General features: G+C 45.8%; 1 protein-coding gene across 3 annotated transcripts in view; it reads right to left on the bottom strand.

Annotated features, from left to right (window-relative positions):
• OBSL1 (obscurin like cytoskeletal adaptor 1) overlaps positions 1 to 16157 on the bottom strand; it is a 548309-nt gene that overhangs the window by 35426 nt on the left and 496726 nt on the right. The gene's annotated exons all lie outside the window — the stretch shown is intronic.

Below are 16157 nucleotides of genomic sequence, written 5' to 3'. Positions count from 1 at the left end.
TCACCACTCTGCACTCACCACTCTGCACTCACCACTCTGCACTCACCACTCTGCACTCACCACTCTGCACTCACCACTCTGCACTCTGCACTCACCACTCTGCACTCACCACTCTGCACTCACCACTCTGCACTCACCACTCACCACTCACCACTCTGCACTCACCAATCTGCACTCTGCACTCACCACTCTGCACTCACCACTCTGCACTCACCACTCTGCACTCACCACTATGCACTCACCACTATGCACTCACCACTCTGCACTCTGCTGTGGGACCAGGGGCTGGATCAGCGATGAGCTGCAGAGCAACATAGGCGGTTCACGTTGGGGGCGCAATGCTCCGGGCAGCAACAGTTTATTGGCCGAGGTTGTGCGAGGCTAGAATCCTGCTGTCTTCATACGGTCCGGCCGGGGGTATCAGAGTTGGACCAACGCCGAATGCTGCAGTCCCGCGTGCTCGGCCCTGGAATGGTGAGTGTACTAAATGCACTTAGAAGCATTATGGAGCACTAATACATGGTTCGGCGGCGCGTGCAGATTACTCTGTGTAGGGGGGCTTAGTGCACTACTGCCATCCGCTGTGGGGGACTGTGTATGAACTCATACTATCTGAGTTGCAATGCTTTAGGATAAGCTACAGTGAATAGTTACATTCTGCAGGCGGTAATATCCCCTTGGTCTTAGCGTGGCAATACGGAGGTGAGTTTATATAAGTAACAAATATGTGAAACCCGAGTAGCGGTTGTGGCCGCCGCTGATGCCAGGCCAGACTTTATGGTAGTTACCGGGTATAGTCGTTGATATTCATTCCATCGTGTTGTGTTGTTTTCTAATGCGGTGTACATTTTCCTTTCATTGCTACTCTGAAAATGTGACTGGTCTGGCCTGGTATGACCTACCTTAAACTCCTCATCTCTGTCCACATGGAAATACGCATCAAAAGTAGAACCTCTAAGTGGGAAATATGCAGTCTCTTAGTATCGCGGCCGCCCCGGAAGTCAGGCACGGTCGCCTGTGACGGGGGCGGGGCCACGTTCAGACCGGAAGAGGAGGCAGGCGGAGTTGTTGCGTCTCGCGGCCCGGGGCTCCTGTGAGCGGTGTAGAGCCCCGGGGCCGCGCCAGCAGGAGGTTGGGCGCCGCGTGCTGAGAGCAGAGTCCCCGACATTGGCAAGGTAAGTTCCAAAAGGTTGGGGCGGGATTGGTGCACGTGTGTGTGTGTATGCTCGTGTGTGTGTGTGTATGTATGTGTGCGACGGTGACGGCGGGGGAGGGGGGGCCTCGGTGCACTTGTGTGTGTGCGAGTGTGTGTGTATGTGTCAGGGGGGGGTGTCTCTGTATCTATGTATGTATGTGCGTGCGTGCATGGGCGCTTGTGTGTGTATGCGCATGCGTGTGTGGTGCTTGAGCTTCCCAGGAGACAGCGCCTGGCCACAGCGCGCGTTCCCGTTTCAAATCGGCTCCAGGGATGCGCGCGGCCGAAACTGTCTCCTGGGAAGCACACTCCCTAACAAAAGATCTTGGCGGAGACGCGCTTCCGCGCGTCTTTAGCCGAGACCTAAAAACCTGTGAATTGAAAAATCATAGTTTGCAACAACCAACCAAAATAACTCCATATGATGCACGGAAACTCCTCAACGAGTTTGAAAAGTCTTTCTGACTCTCAAAAGGGCTCCTGTCATCATTTTTAATTGTAAAGTAAAGGAAGCATCCCCGCTTAATTGTGAGTCACAGAGGTGTATATCAGTGATCGAGACCGCAATGGCTGTCGCAAACCATTGATCAGTTACTGACACCTGAGCTGGGGTAGTAACTGATTTCATACATGTGAGCTGGGGTAGTAACTCATTCCTTACATGTAAGCTGGGGTAGTAACTCATTCCTTACATGTGAGCTGGGGTAGTAACTCATTCCTTACATGTGAGCTGGGGTAGTAACTCATTCCTTACATGTGAGCTAGGGTAGTAACTGATTCCATACATGTGAGCTGGGGTATTAACTCATTCCTTACATGTGAGCTAGGGTAGTAACTGATTCCATACATGTGAGCTGGGGTAGTAACTCATTCCTTACATGTGAGCTAGGGTAGTAACTGATTCCATACTCGCGAGCTGCTGTAGTACCTGATTCCATACATGTGAGCTGGGGAAGTAACTGATTCCCTACACGTGAGCTGGGATGGTAACTGATTCCCTATACGTGAGCTGGGGTGGTAACTGATTCCCTACATGTCAGATGGGGTAATACCTGTTACGGGGCCCCGCCTTGTACAGATGGGGTTGACTGATGTCGGATGATGTAGGCGGAAATGTGGTCTTGTGGGGACATTCCTCCATATTGATTGGGAGTGTCGATATGTTGCGGAGTATTGGCGTGGGATTCACACCACTGTGCACAATGTTTTGGGGGTCTCCTTACTACCAGAGGCGAGGAGATGCCCCCTTCACAATGGGAGCCCACTGAACTTAACTCGGCACAAACACAGTGGGTCACCTTAAGTTTTATGATAGCAAAAATAAATATTGCCCAGCTGTGGGGATCCGAACAGCCCCCCACCCTTGAGAGTTGGAAAAATGATTTGGATTGGAGTATGTTTCGGGATAAGACTGTTTACGTGGTAAGAGGCCGCCCTCGAAAGTGGGCCTCAATATGGGGATCCTGAAATAAATATAGAGGAGAAATCTGTGTGCCGCCTAGGGATGCGGTTTTTGATGTACCCCCATCCCCGTAAAGTTTTTAATATGTCTGTATTTTGGTTTCCTGCACCTCCGCAGACATTACATTGATTATAACATGATTCCTCTGTACTGTGTTCTGTTTTGATGCCTTGTTCAATAAAAAGAATTGTTTAAACAAAAGCTGGGGTAATACCTGATACGACTCATTCATCCATCAAATGCATCAAAGAATTCTGGGCAAGTCTCACAAAGTCATTTGCAATCAGCAGCCATTATTTGCAGACACCAAAGATATCAGGCCTCAAGTTACAACAGCAAGCACTGGCCAAGGCAGGCTACGGCCCTCACGCACTCTTACACAAAGTCTCTGCTTCGGAGAATATTTCCACATATCTGATTACAATTCCTAGCACTCAGGTGTAACACCAAGCAACATAAATCATGTTAAACACTCCAATATTAACAGCAAAACTGGGCAAGAACTGAACATATATATATATATATATATATATATATACACATATATATATATATATATATATATCTATATATATATCTATATATATATATATATATCTATATATAGATATATATATATATCTATATATAGATATATATATATATATAGATATATATTACCTACTGGCGATAGCCAGTAGGTATATATAGTTAGGATTATTTGTCTATGGGACTTTTGAAAATTCTATGTCTAATAACTTTGGCGTTTGTGGACGGAATCGGCTGAAATTTTCAGGAAAATGGCACATTTGGTTTCTGAGCAGCCCCTGAAAATTTGGTGGGGTTTCGTCAAGGGGGGGCTGAGAAAAAAGGGGGGGTCCAAAACACGTTTTTTACATTGAGTTTTCCATAGGGCGGTTGGACTCACTTTTAGCTCGAACGGCTGAATGGATTTGCACGAAACTTGGCAAAATTGTAGGGACTGTTAGCCCGATGTGCCTTTGCTAGGTCTCAATATATGTGCTTCAGTGGATTTTGAGAAATTAACGTTCAAAACAAGATATATATCTGTAACAGCGCTCCGGGCAGCGATCCGGTCCGCTTACTTTTCGCTTATCGGAACTTTGCGCGCAGAAAGCTGATTGGCTCTCCGGTGTCTGTCAACATTCTAAACAGTCCGGAGCGGCCGCCATCTTGTCTCTCGGTAGGATCGAGAGAGAAGAAGAGGTGAAAAACGAAAGGGGAATTTAATGAAAGGGGGCAAGGTATCCCCCTCTTGACCCCCTAGGAATGTTGTTGGGGTTATTAAAGGGTCCCGTGGGGAAAAGAAAAAAAAAATGATTTTTCACGGTAGAAGCGCTTCACGGGCCGCGAACTGGGCCGCAAACTGGTAGCGAAACGGGAATTCGCCATTTTGTGCTTCGTTAATTAAATTACTAGGTATAAGGGGGTGCGGGAGACGTATCCTAATCCCCTATGTTTCCTGAGGGTGGCTGAGGAGGCTGATATATGTTGATACATCTCTTCCAGCGGCTGCGCCATCTTGCCTTTTTTCCAATGCCACAATTTTGTCGTGCACGGCAGCCATTTTAGATGCCAGGCTGGTCCCATGCTATCACCTAACCCTGCGGATGTAGTTTATGGCCCCAGCTGTAGAGAATTCAGACATGCCAACCCTCCCGATTCAGGCGTGTGACTACTGATTTCAGTGCTAGTCTCCCGCCTCCCGATTTCTGCAAGCAAAAACCCGGGGGCATATTACGAACAACTAGCGATAATTTTTGTCTCTAACTTGTTTAGAGACAAAAATTATCGCCGTACATCGGCGATTTTTATCGCAGATAAACCTTGCTATTATCGCAGAAAAGTCAGCGATATTCATGTATTATCGAGCAAATGCTCTTAGCCATGTTATCCACCTCCCATTGGATAACATGGCTAAGAACTGCTCAGGGCAGGTGTTAGATTTTGGAGATATCTCCAAAAGTTGGTAATAGAAGGTAGCGATGTTAGGGACTGTTTCCAGTCGCTAACATCTTGGCACGCCACTTTGCATGTCATTAGTGATAAGTATCACTGACATGCAAAGCGGGGCCCAAGATGGTCGCTATCTCCTTTTAGCTGTCACTAACTGGTGTTAGCGACAGCTTGGTAATAGGGAGATAATTTTATCTCCGCTTTCAAGGCTTTTAAAGCCAAAAAAGCGGAGATAAACCCCCTTGATAATATGCCCCACGATTCCTTGGGGGTTTCAGCTGACAGGGCTTGGTATTGTGTTACATGGTAATTTTTCCAGGAAACGTCAGAGGGTCGATGCAGGGGTTCTAGAAGAGGTGATAAACCATTTAAGCCTCATGAACAAGCGCATGGTCTTTTAAAGATTTGTGAAGTACTCGGAGCGGCGGTGTGTGTGTTTCCTCTTTCAGGAGCGGGCGGGGGGGCACTGCCAGCAACTTGCCAGGTCAGGTAGTGTTCAACACGTGCATCACCCTTTCTCTGCTTGCTATTGCGCTCCATGCTTCGGAAAGGTAAGAAAAAGAACGTGCATTTGAGTTTGAAATGTCCGATCCTGCAGCAGTACACTTCCAAAGCCCACACATGACAATAACCCGATTCAAGGCCCCATTCACCCGTTTTTAAAAAAATAGATAACACTCCAACAAAGTAAGGTTATAAAACTTTATTAACTATTAACTTTAACGAACGGAACAAAAACTAAAAACATTTAAACATTTCTCAACACAAAAAGCAACAATGGTTAGAAGCTGTCTTTTGTGCGAATAGTCCCAAGGCAGCACAACGTGCAGAGTTCTGGACGGCACCCAGGTGATGTCGCCTGGGTGCCACACTGGTTTAGGGATCCTACAATGCTGCTCCGAAAATTGGCGTGGGGCGTCCCGGGTGGGGCGGGGGGAGGCCTCGTCAGTAGCGGTCTGTTGTGCGAATAGTCCCAAGGCAGCACAACGTGCAGAGTTCTGGACGGCACCCAGGTGATGTCGCCTGGGTGCCGCACTGGTTTAGGGATCCTACAATGCAGCACAGAAAAACAGCGTGGGGCGTCCCGGGTGGTGCGGGGGGAGGCCTCGTCAGTAGCGGTCTGTGTCCAGTGTCACATGGCTGACACAACATGTACGACAGGCACCCAGGTGATGTCCAGTAAACTGCTGCACTGGTTTTGGTATCCTACAATGCTGCTCCGAAAATTGGCGTGCGGCGGCCCGGGGGGGGGGGGGCGTGGGGGAGGCGGCGTGAACGGGCCTCCCCAGGTGGCGGCCATCTAGCTGAGTTGCGCCCGCTCTTGCGGCTACAGCGTCTCGCTCACCATGTTGTTGAGTTGCTCCCACTCTTGCAGTGCAGCGATAGGCGGCTGCCACATGGCTCTTAAAATGGCGGACGGCTCCTCGGTTTTGGGCCTGGTCCACTGAAATGGCCCTGGGACACTTTGGAACTCGGACGCTTGCCTGCTAGGGCTTGGGCTCCATTCTCGAAAAGCGTCCCCTCAGCCGTGAAGATTGTACAAAAGTCTTGGGGGCCCCCGACTCCCGCAGGCTACCGGTGGGGAGCGGCTGCCATGATTGCTCGCGGAATGACCACGACGGAGCCACGAGATGGTGGTGCTCTCATGCTGACGCCAGCTTCAGTCTGAATGATCCAGAAACAAGGTGGGGCTTTCATCGTTTGGGAAAAAAAAATGTTCTAAACCAATGAAAAGTGTTATTTTTAGGTCATATGACCAAGCCTTCCATCTTTAGGAAACCAAAAGTAAAATGAACCAATGAAAAGTTTTATAAACAAGTCACATGACCTGTTATGCGGCATAGGGCTACAAAAAGCGTAGAAAATCCGTTGGCACGTGAGGCGGCGTCAGTAGCGGACCGATGTGCGAATAGGCCGAAGGCAGCACAACGGGCCGAGATCCGGATGGTACCGAGGTGGTGTCCAGCAAATTGCCGCACTGGTGTGGCCATCCTACAATGCTGCGCCGAAAGACGGCGTGTCCAGCTGAGTTGCGGTCACTGTTGCGGTACAGTGACTCGAACGCGCCGAGATCCGGATGGCACCGAGGTGGTGTCCAGCAAATTGCCGCACTGGTGTGGCCATCCTACAATGCTGCGCCGAAAGACGGCGTGTCCAGCTGAGTTGCGGTCACTGTTGCGGTACAGTGACTCGAACGCGCCGAGATCCGGATGGCACCGAGGTGGTGTCCAGCAAATTGCCGCACTGGTGTGGCCATCCTACAATGCTGCGCCGAAAGACGGCGTGTCCAGCTGAATTGCGGTCACTGTTGCGGTACAGTGACTCGAACGCGCCGAGATCCGGATGGCACCGAGGTGGTGTCCAGCAAATTGCCGCACTGGTGTGGCCATCCTACAATGCTGCGCCGAAAGACGGCGTGTCCAGCTGAGTTGCGGTCACTGTTGCGGTACAGTGAGTCGAACGCGCCGAGATCTGGATGGCCCCGATGTTGTGTCCAGCAAGTTGCCGCACTGGTGTGGCCATCCTACAATGCTGCGCCGAAAGTCGGCGTGGGGTGCCCCGTTGGCTTATGAGGTGATGTCAGTAGTGGACCGATGTGTGAATAGGTCGGAACCAGCACAAGGCGCCAAGATCCGAATGGCAAGTCCTGGATGTTGAGTGCCTCAGTTGAGAGTTCTGAGCAGTGCTTGTAAGACTGTCTGAAGCTTATTTGCACCTGCTGCAGCTTCACTAGGTCCGGCGGAACTTTTTGCCTTTTCCTTTCTGCTTCTTTTCCTACAATCCGTTTCATCTGAAGACACGATCAGGTCACTGAATGTGTGCAGGGGGACGCTATTGATTGAATGAAAATGGCGGCTTGACACAAAGCTGACTCAAGCGTTACTGTTGGTGCTATACAGACAAAAATTGGTTTTCAGTTTGTACATTCTTCAGGTTTTTTTTTTCCATCCAAGTCTGATTGAGAGTTTGTAGAAAAATGGCTTCAGATTTTCCACATACTACTCTTCAACATTCTTCCTAAATGTAACAATGTGAAACTCACTAGGAGAACGGCTGTTTCTGTTTCCTTTCAAAATGCTGCCAACAATATTTTCTGAATGGAAGACACCATCTTGTAGCATAAAGGGCCGAAAGGGGTTTTGGTCTGGCCGATGGTTGGTGGAGACATTTTGACTATATCTTGGACCTGCCCGGCCTCGCCCAAAATGGCGCCGGTATAAATGGGACTCGTAACTCCTTGCCCGCAAATGTATATCTAGAAAATGTTATTGTAAGTGGCCCTGTTCTATTTTAATTACAAAATGTATGTCCACCGATTCCGCAACTGTTAGACACCTTAGTTCTTGCAACCTAATGGCCCGCTCGTTACGTTCCTCTACAGTGTAAATGTCTCCTCATCATATACGATTTCAGTTTGCTCCGTGGCCGGCCCACGTGGTTATAGGCCCGTATTTGTATACTGACATTTTCACAATAAAGGTTTTTAAAACAAAACACGGTAGTAGTATTTACATTGGTAAAGTTTTTACTTTTAGTCACTGTTTTCGAATCAGTAAAAGGCAAGTGAAATAAAGCAGTCCAATTACATGACGGATAAAAGGTTTTATATGTAGGAACGCAGTAAAGATAAATGGTCAAGGGCAGTTGTGTTTTTCATGTCTGCAACATAAAGTGATCGATAAGAATCTGATAATCAGGCGTATCGGCGACTAAGACAGCAGGCCGAATCTCTTTTACTCAACGGCTCCGTCATGGAAGGAAGAAACGCCCTTTTTCTCGAAAAAGGAATATATTTTACTTGCAAGACAGTTGTAAATTTTCCGGGAAAGTACATTAGCCTGGAATATTATAACATATGTTTGAAAAAAAAATATTGTTCGAAAATAATAAAAAGCGTAATTTTTAGGTCATATGACCAAGCTTTTCATCATTAAATTAACAAAAGTAAAATGAACCAATGAAAAGTTTTATTAACAAGTCACATGACCTGTTATGCTTACGTTACGCGCTGCGCGCCGCGCCTCGGATCACTTCCGGGTGCGCTAACGCGGCGTGTCATAAAACGCATTACGCGACAACGTAGGTCAAGAATATAGTCTAAATGTCTCCACCAACCAGCGTTCAGAACACAACCCCTTTCAGCAGTCCAAAAAGTTCTGTTAAATGAGAACAGAGGGGACAGGCAACAAGAACTATCAGTCAAAGAGGGGAGGGCAAGTTCTTCTCTTCCGGGTCATGTTGGGGCGCTACCGGAACTGATCGAATTGGTAGTCTATAGTGTTTCTGGATGTTTCAGACTTAAGCAGGCGTCAGCATGAGACCACTACCATCTCGTAGCTCCGTCGTGGCCATTCCACGAGCAATCATGGCAGCCGCTCCCCACCAGAAGCCTGCGGGAGTCGGAGGCCCCCAAGACTTTTGTAGAATCTTCACGGCTGAGGGGACGCTTTTCGAGAATGGGACCCAAGCCCTATCAGGGAAGCGTCCGAGTTCCAAGGTGTCCCAGGGCCATTTTAGTGGACCAGGCCCAAAACCGAAGAGCCGGCCGCCATTTTGAGAGTCCTGTGGCAGCCGCCTATCGCTGCACCGCAAGAGCGGGCGCAACTCAACTACATGGTGAGCGAGACGCTGTAGTCGCAAGAGCGGGCGGTAAACAGCTGAATGGCGGAAGAGGCACAGTGTAGCAAAAGCGGGCGGAATGGCAACTAAAACGATAAAGGGGCGCCCCACTACAGCTTGTCTTCAGGTCAAACGGATTGTGGGACAAGGTCCAGAATTGAAGAGTCATCAAAAGGCAAAAAGTTCCGCCGGACCCCGGGAGCCGGCCGCCTATGTCGGGGGCGATCTCAGGCTACACCAGTGCTATAAGACTTGGGGAGGGTGTCGGAGCCATGCGTCTTCTCCGAGTCCATGGCCATCACACCGCCCCTCAGGGGCTTCCGTCAAGCTGTTTAGGAAGGTAACATATCACATTGTTTTCTAATGCAGTCAGGTCTACAAACGACACTCACTTACTTTGAGAATAGTGAAGCTGCAGTAGGTGGAAATAAGCTTTAGACAGTGTTACAAGCACTGCTCAGAACTCTTAACTATGGCACCCAACATCCAGAACTTATGCTATTTGAGAATGGCAGTGACATCGAAGCATCTCAGGGACCAAAACCATTAACGTACTTTCACGTATGAAAATCTTACTTGGGGAGGGGGCAGGAGCGAAGCGCCCCCTCCCAGTCAGCGCCACCACACCGTATGTTGAAAATCTGAAGCCATCGTTCTACAAAGTCAACCAAACTTGGATTGAAAAATCTAGAAAAATGTACAAACTGAAAACCAGTTTTGGTCTGCATAGCATCAGTAGCAACGCTTGAGTCAGCTTTGTGTCAAGCCGCCATTTTGATTCAACAAAGCACAGGCATTGAAAAAGGCTGAAATTCAGAACTCTAAACTATGGCACCCAACATCCAGGAGCTTGCCATCCGGATCTTGGAGCCTTGTGCTGCTTTCGATCTATTCACACATCGGTCCACTACTGACATCATCTTATAAACCAACGTTATGTAAATAGTTTTTTAATAAAATGTTTTACCCTGTTTCTTTGCTGGTGTGTTGTCTATATTTTTAATATTTGCATAGGGTTTGTCGTTATTTTGTGCGGGATGGGTGATGGAGCCGAGCTGTCTTGCAGCCCTCATGGTGTGGAGCTCAGTTCATCTCACTATTTTCGTATTTCTCATGAAGGGTTGTTCCTAATATTTCTATTTTAGCGAGGTCAAAAAGAGATCCAATTAGTGGCCTACTGATTTTGCTCGATTACTTTTATTTTTTTACACGATTTTTCACTATCTGCAAAGACTAAACAGAGTATTGCGACTTTGTGCTTGTTTGTAAATAGAGAATGATTCAAAGAGAACCAATTCTAAAACAGTAAATGCTTGGACAACAATCAATCAAATGGAGAGACAAGGAGGCACGACGGATTACAACGGGGGTAAAGGCCTGCGTTAACTACCCTTCAGTATCTGCAAAGAGAGAGTACTACTAAGACAAAAGAGGGGAGGGGGGGGGGTGCAGCGTTCAAAGCACATCAGCGTGCATAAATACGAAAATGTTTTTATCTATCGCGTACTTGACATTTTAAAGCTTTTCATATTTGCTATTAAAAAACCAATGAAATTCATAGAAAAAACCATAGGTTATAGTGGATATATAGTTAGGAATTTGCATTTACAAAACCTTGAAAATTCAATGAAAAAACCATTGGTTTTAGGCCATATATAGTTAGGAATTAGCATTTACAAAACCTTATTTTACTCGCATAAAACCATTGAAATTCCATATATAGTTAGAAGCGCTAACTATATATCGCGCACCCGCAATCCACTGCTGATGATGTCACATATTACATCATTCATGACATGGTCAGTGACATCACTGATGACATCACTGATGACATCTCAAATGACATCACTGATGACATCACTGATGACAACTCAAATGACATCACTGATGACATCTCAAATGACATCACTGATGACATCACTGATGACAACTCAAATGACATCACTGATGACATCTCATTTGTCATCACTGATCACATCACTCATGTGATAATACAATGAACCTCTTCAGACTCTAATATAACCTTACATACACTCAGTATAAACAGACACTCACAGACTGTCACTCATCCATGGAGTTACTCACACACCTAGTCAGTCATGCAAAGAATCAATCACACCTCCATTTCCTCAACTATACAGTTATACACATCTTACTTATTCAAACATATAATAACACATATTTACTCTCTTATATAATCCCTGATACAAGCTCACAGTGATCGATACAGCCACTCACACATTCACTGGCTCTTATGTTCAGTTATTTATATATCTCAACTCTCACATGTATTGTGTTTTACATACGTACTTACTTGCACATGTAGCAATGAGAAATCCATTCACTCATCAACAGACCCATGCACAGTCAACCGCCCATATAGCTGTTTCCACATGCACTCTTGAACTCATACTCCTAGTGAATCAACTGCTTACACATCTATGCACAGAGTCACGCACCTCCCAGCCACCCACACACACACTCAGCCTCCCATTCAAATACTTGGGCAACCAATCAATAACCCATATGGCCACTCTTATAGCTACTGATCAACACATGCAGCAGCTTACACAACAACAAACATACTGATGCACAAATTAAGACAGTTTAGTCACTAACCCATGCACTCAGTGAGACACATTTAATCACTCTTTCATACAGTCAGTCATGCACCTACTAAATTCTTCATCCAGACACTTATACATCCACTCATTCTTCAATATGTAAAACATATTTAAACTTTACAGACACATACAATCACTGGATGTTGTCATCAGTGATGTCATTTGAGATGTCATCAGTGATGTCACTGACCATGTCATGAATGATGTAATATGTGACATCATCAGCAGTGGATTGCGGGTGCGCGATATATAGTTAGCGCTTCTAACTATATATGGAATTTCAATGGTTTTATGCGAGTAAAATAAGGTTTTGTAAATGCTAATTCCTAACTATATATGGCCTAAAACCAATGGTTTTTTCATTGAATATATATATATATATCTATATATATCTATATATAGATATATATATATATATAGATATATATATATATATATATATATAGATATATATATATATATATATATATATATCTATATATATATATATATATATAACCTACTGGCGGTTGCCAGTAGGTATATATAGTTAGGATTTTTTCTCTATGGGATTTTTGAAAATTCTATGTCTAATAACTTTGGCGTTTGTGGACGGAATTGGCTGAAATTTTCAGGAAAATGGAACATTTTGTTTCTGAGCAGCCCCTGACAATTTGGGGGGGTTTAATCAAGGGGGGGCCGAGAAAAAAGGGGGGTCCCAAAACGCGTTTTTCCCATGTTAATTTCCATAGGGCGGTTGGCCTCACTTTTAGCTCGAACGGCTGAATGGATTTGCACGAAACTTGGCAAAATTGTAGGGACTGTTAGCCCGATGTGCCTTTGCTAGGTCTCAATATATGTGCTCCAGTGGATTTTGAGTAATTTAGGTTCAAAAAAAGATATATATCTGGGCGGAGCCTAACCACACCGCCTAGGTGGGGCAACCTGGACATTTAAGGAGGGGTGGAGTTATGCCGGGTATATGGCGGCACCTGAGGAAGGCCGTGCGAGGCCGAAATGCATTGTGCAACGCTGTTCTGAATAAAAGCCTCTTCCAACGTTTCCCCCGAGTGGCCTTCACCTGTTCCGTGAGGATTGGGAGTTGTGAAGATTTTCACGCCAGCCAGAGGCGTGTTCGAAGACCCCGCTCCTTAAAGTGGCAAGAGTTTTCACTGGCTCCCCGCTGCTTGCAGCCCCTTTGCACATCAAGTGATTGATAAACTTTTGCTCTCCACAGAGTGCACCTTCAACGAGGGCCGCTGCGCTCCGCAGCTCGTCACTAAAACGAGGAGGCAGGTTCAAACTATCCTGCTTCGCGATCCCGTTGACACACGCACTTTGGGGAAGGAGTGACAAAGGGGACCGGAGGAAGAACTTGGATTCTACCCAACTCGCCAATTTAACACCCCGTCCCTTCCAGTAATTCTTTCCTCACCTACCACACTCGCCCAGGAAGAGTGAATTCTGGGAGCTGTAGTCGTGGCAGGTCTGCAGCCGAGTTGGTGCCATTTGACTGACGTCAGCGGACTTCCGCCTAGGTGGGGCAACCTGGACATTTAAGGAGGGGTGGAGTTATGCCGGGTATATGGCGGCACCTGAGGAAGGCCGTGCGAGGCCGAAATGCATTGTGCAACGCTGTTCTGAATAAAAGCCTCTTCCAACGTTTCCCCCGAGTGGCCTTCACCTGTTCCGTGAGGATTGGGAGTTGTGAAGATTTTCACGCCAGCCAGAGGCGTGTTCGAAGACCCCGCTCCTTAAAGTGGCAAGAGTTTTCACTGGCTCCCCGCTGCTTGCAGCCCCTTTGCACATCAAGTGATTGATAAACTTTTGCTCTCCACAGAGTGCACCTTCAACGAGGGCCGCTGCGCTCCGCAGCTCGTCACTAAAACGAGGAGGCAGGTTCAACCTATCCTGCTTCGCGATCCCGTTGACACACGCACTTTGGGGAAGGAGTGACAAAGGAGACCGGAGGAAGAACTTGGATTCTACCCAACTCGCCAATTTAACACCCCGTCCCTTCCAGTAATTCTTTCCTCACCTACCAACACTCGCCCAGGAAGAGTGAATTCTGGGAGCTGTAGTCATGGCAGGTCTGCAGCCGAGTTGGTGCCATTTGACTGACGTCAGCGGACTTCCGCCTAGGTGGGGCAACCTGGACATTTAAGGAGGGGTGGAGTTATGCCGGGTATATGGCGGCACCTGAGGAAGGCCGTGCGAGGCCGAAATGCATTGTGCAACGCTGTTCTGAATAAAAGCCTCTTCCAACGTTTCCCCCGAGTGGCCTTCACCTGTTCCGTGAGGATTGGGAGTTGTGAATATATATATATATATATATATATACATATACATATATATATATATATATATATATATATATATATATATATATATATATATATATATAACCTACTGGCGGTCGCCAGTAGGTATATATAGTTAGGATTTTTTCTCTATGGGATTTTTGAAAATTCTATGTCTAATAACTTTGGCGTTTGTGGACGGAATTGGCTGAAATTTTCAGGAAAATGGAACATTTTGTTTCTGAGCAGCCCCCGACAATTTGGGGGGGTTTAATCAAGGGGGGCCGAGAAAAAAGGGGGGTCCCAAAACGCGTTTTTCCCATGTTAATTTCCATAGGGCGGTTGGCCTCACTTTTAGCTCGAACGGCTGAATGGATTTGCACGAAACTTGGCAAAATTGTAGGGACTGTTAGCCCGATGTGCCTTTGCTAGGTCTCAATATATGTGCTCCAGTGGATTTTGAGTAATTTAGGTTCAAAAAAAGATATATATCTGGGCGGAGCCTAACCACACATCTGATCTGATTGGCTGTCAGCACTTCATCCAAGAAGTGTTGGCAGCCATCTTGGGACCAATATACATGATAGCACCTCATTAAAAAGCATTGTAGTTAATAGAGGGTTTTAGGACTTTAGTTACATTATAAATCATTTGTTGATGGTACCATACTCGTTTTAGGAATTGTGGTGGGTTCTAAGGTGATTTTACCATGTGAAAAAACCTTCTGCTGTGATATCATGAATATTGTTTGAAAGAAAACTAATATCTCATGATTTTCCCACAGTGGTTTGGAAGGGGATCTATAAGCTAAACTGAAAGCATATTTTCTGTAAATTCACATTATCTTTCTCAGTCATGTGAAAATGAAGTCTGACATTCTCAGTAAAACATGTACATCCAACAAGGACAGAGACTGTCGTTTGATTCCTTTGTGTTCTACTGCAGCCTCCTAGAGTGTTCTAAAGAACAACTAGAGCGCTAACAGTCCTACTTATTACAAAGGTCTGGCACACCTGAAGCCATCTTGATTGGAATAAAGTGGTAACTCTTAAAACATTTAATTTAAAAAGAAACAACATGAGGGGGTATATTTTGCCATAGAAAGTATGATTAGTGCTGCAGAATGAAAAATTAGGGCACATTTTGAGTGACTTCTCAAATCCTTTTCTATTTCATGAAAACATTCTGACATGCAGTCTCCCAAAATGGCCACCAGAGACAAAAGAGCCAAAATGTAGCCCAAATATCACCCAGATGTAGCCCAAGTATAGCCCAATGACAGAATGTCCCAGAGTGTTCTAAAGAACAACTAGAGCGCTAACAGTCCTACTTATTACAAAGGTATAGCACACCTGGAGCCATCGTGATGGGAATAAAGTGGTAACTCTTAAAACATTTAATTTAAAAAGGAACAAAATGAGGGGGTATATTATGCAATAGAAGGTATTATTAGTGCTGCAGAAAGAAAAATTAGGACACATTTTGAGTGACTTTTCAAATCCTCTTCTATTTCATTAAAAAATTCTGACATGCAGTCTCCCAAAATGGCCACCAGAGACAAAAGAGCCCAAATGTAGCCCAAATATCACCCAGATGTAGCCCAAGTATAGCCCAATGACAGAATGTCCCAGAGTGTTCTAAAGAACAACTAGAGCGCTAACAGTCCTACTTATTACAAAGGTATAGCACACCTGGAGCCATCGTGATGGGAATAAAGTGGTAACTCTTAAGACATTTAATTTAAAAAGGAACAAAATGAGGGGGTATATTATGCAATAGAAGTTATTATTAGTGCTGCAGAAAGAAAAATTAGGGCACATTTTGAGTGACTTTTCAAATCCTCTTCTATTTCATTAAAAAATTCTGACATGCAGTCTCCCAAAATGGCCACCAGAGACAAAAGAGCCCAAATGTAGCCCAAATATCACCCAGATGTAGCCCAAGTATAGCCCAATGACAGAATGTCCCAGAGTGTTCTAAAGAACAACTAGAGCGCTAACAGTCCTACTTATTACAAAGGT

This window comes from Lissotriton vulgaris, chromosome 2_1, assembly GCF_964263255.1.
Source record: "Lissotriton vulgaris chromosome 2_1, aLisVul1.2, whole genome shotgun sequence".
In the NCBI taxonomy this organism is placed as follows: Eukaryota; Metazoa; Chordata; class Amphibia; order Caudata; family Salamandridae; genus Lissotriton; species Lissotriton vulgaris.
This window is presented reverse-complemented; position numbering and strand designations above follow the sequence as displayed.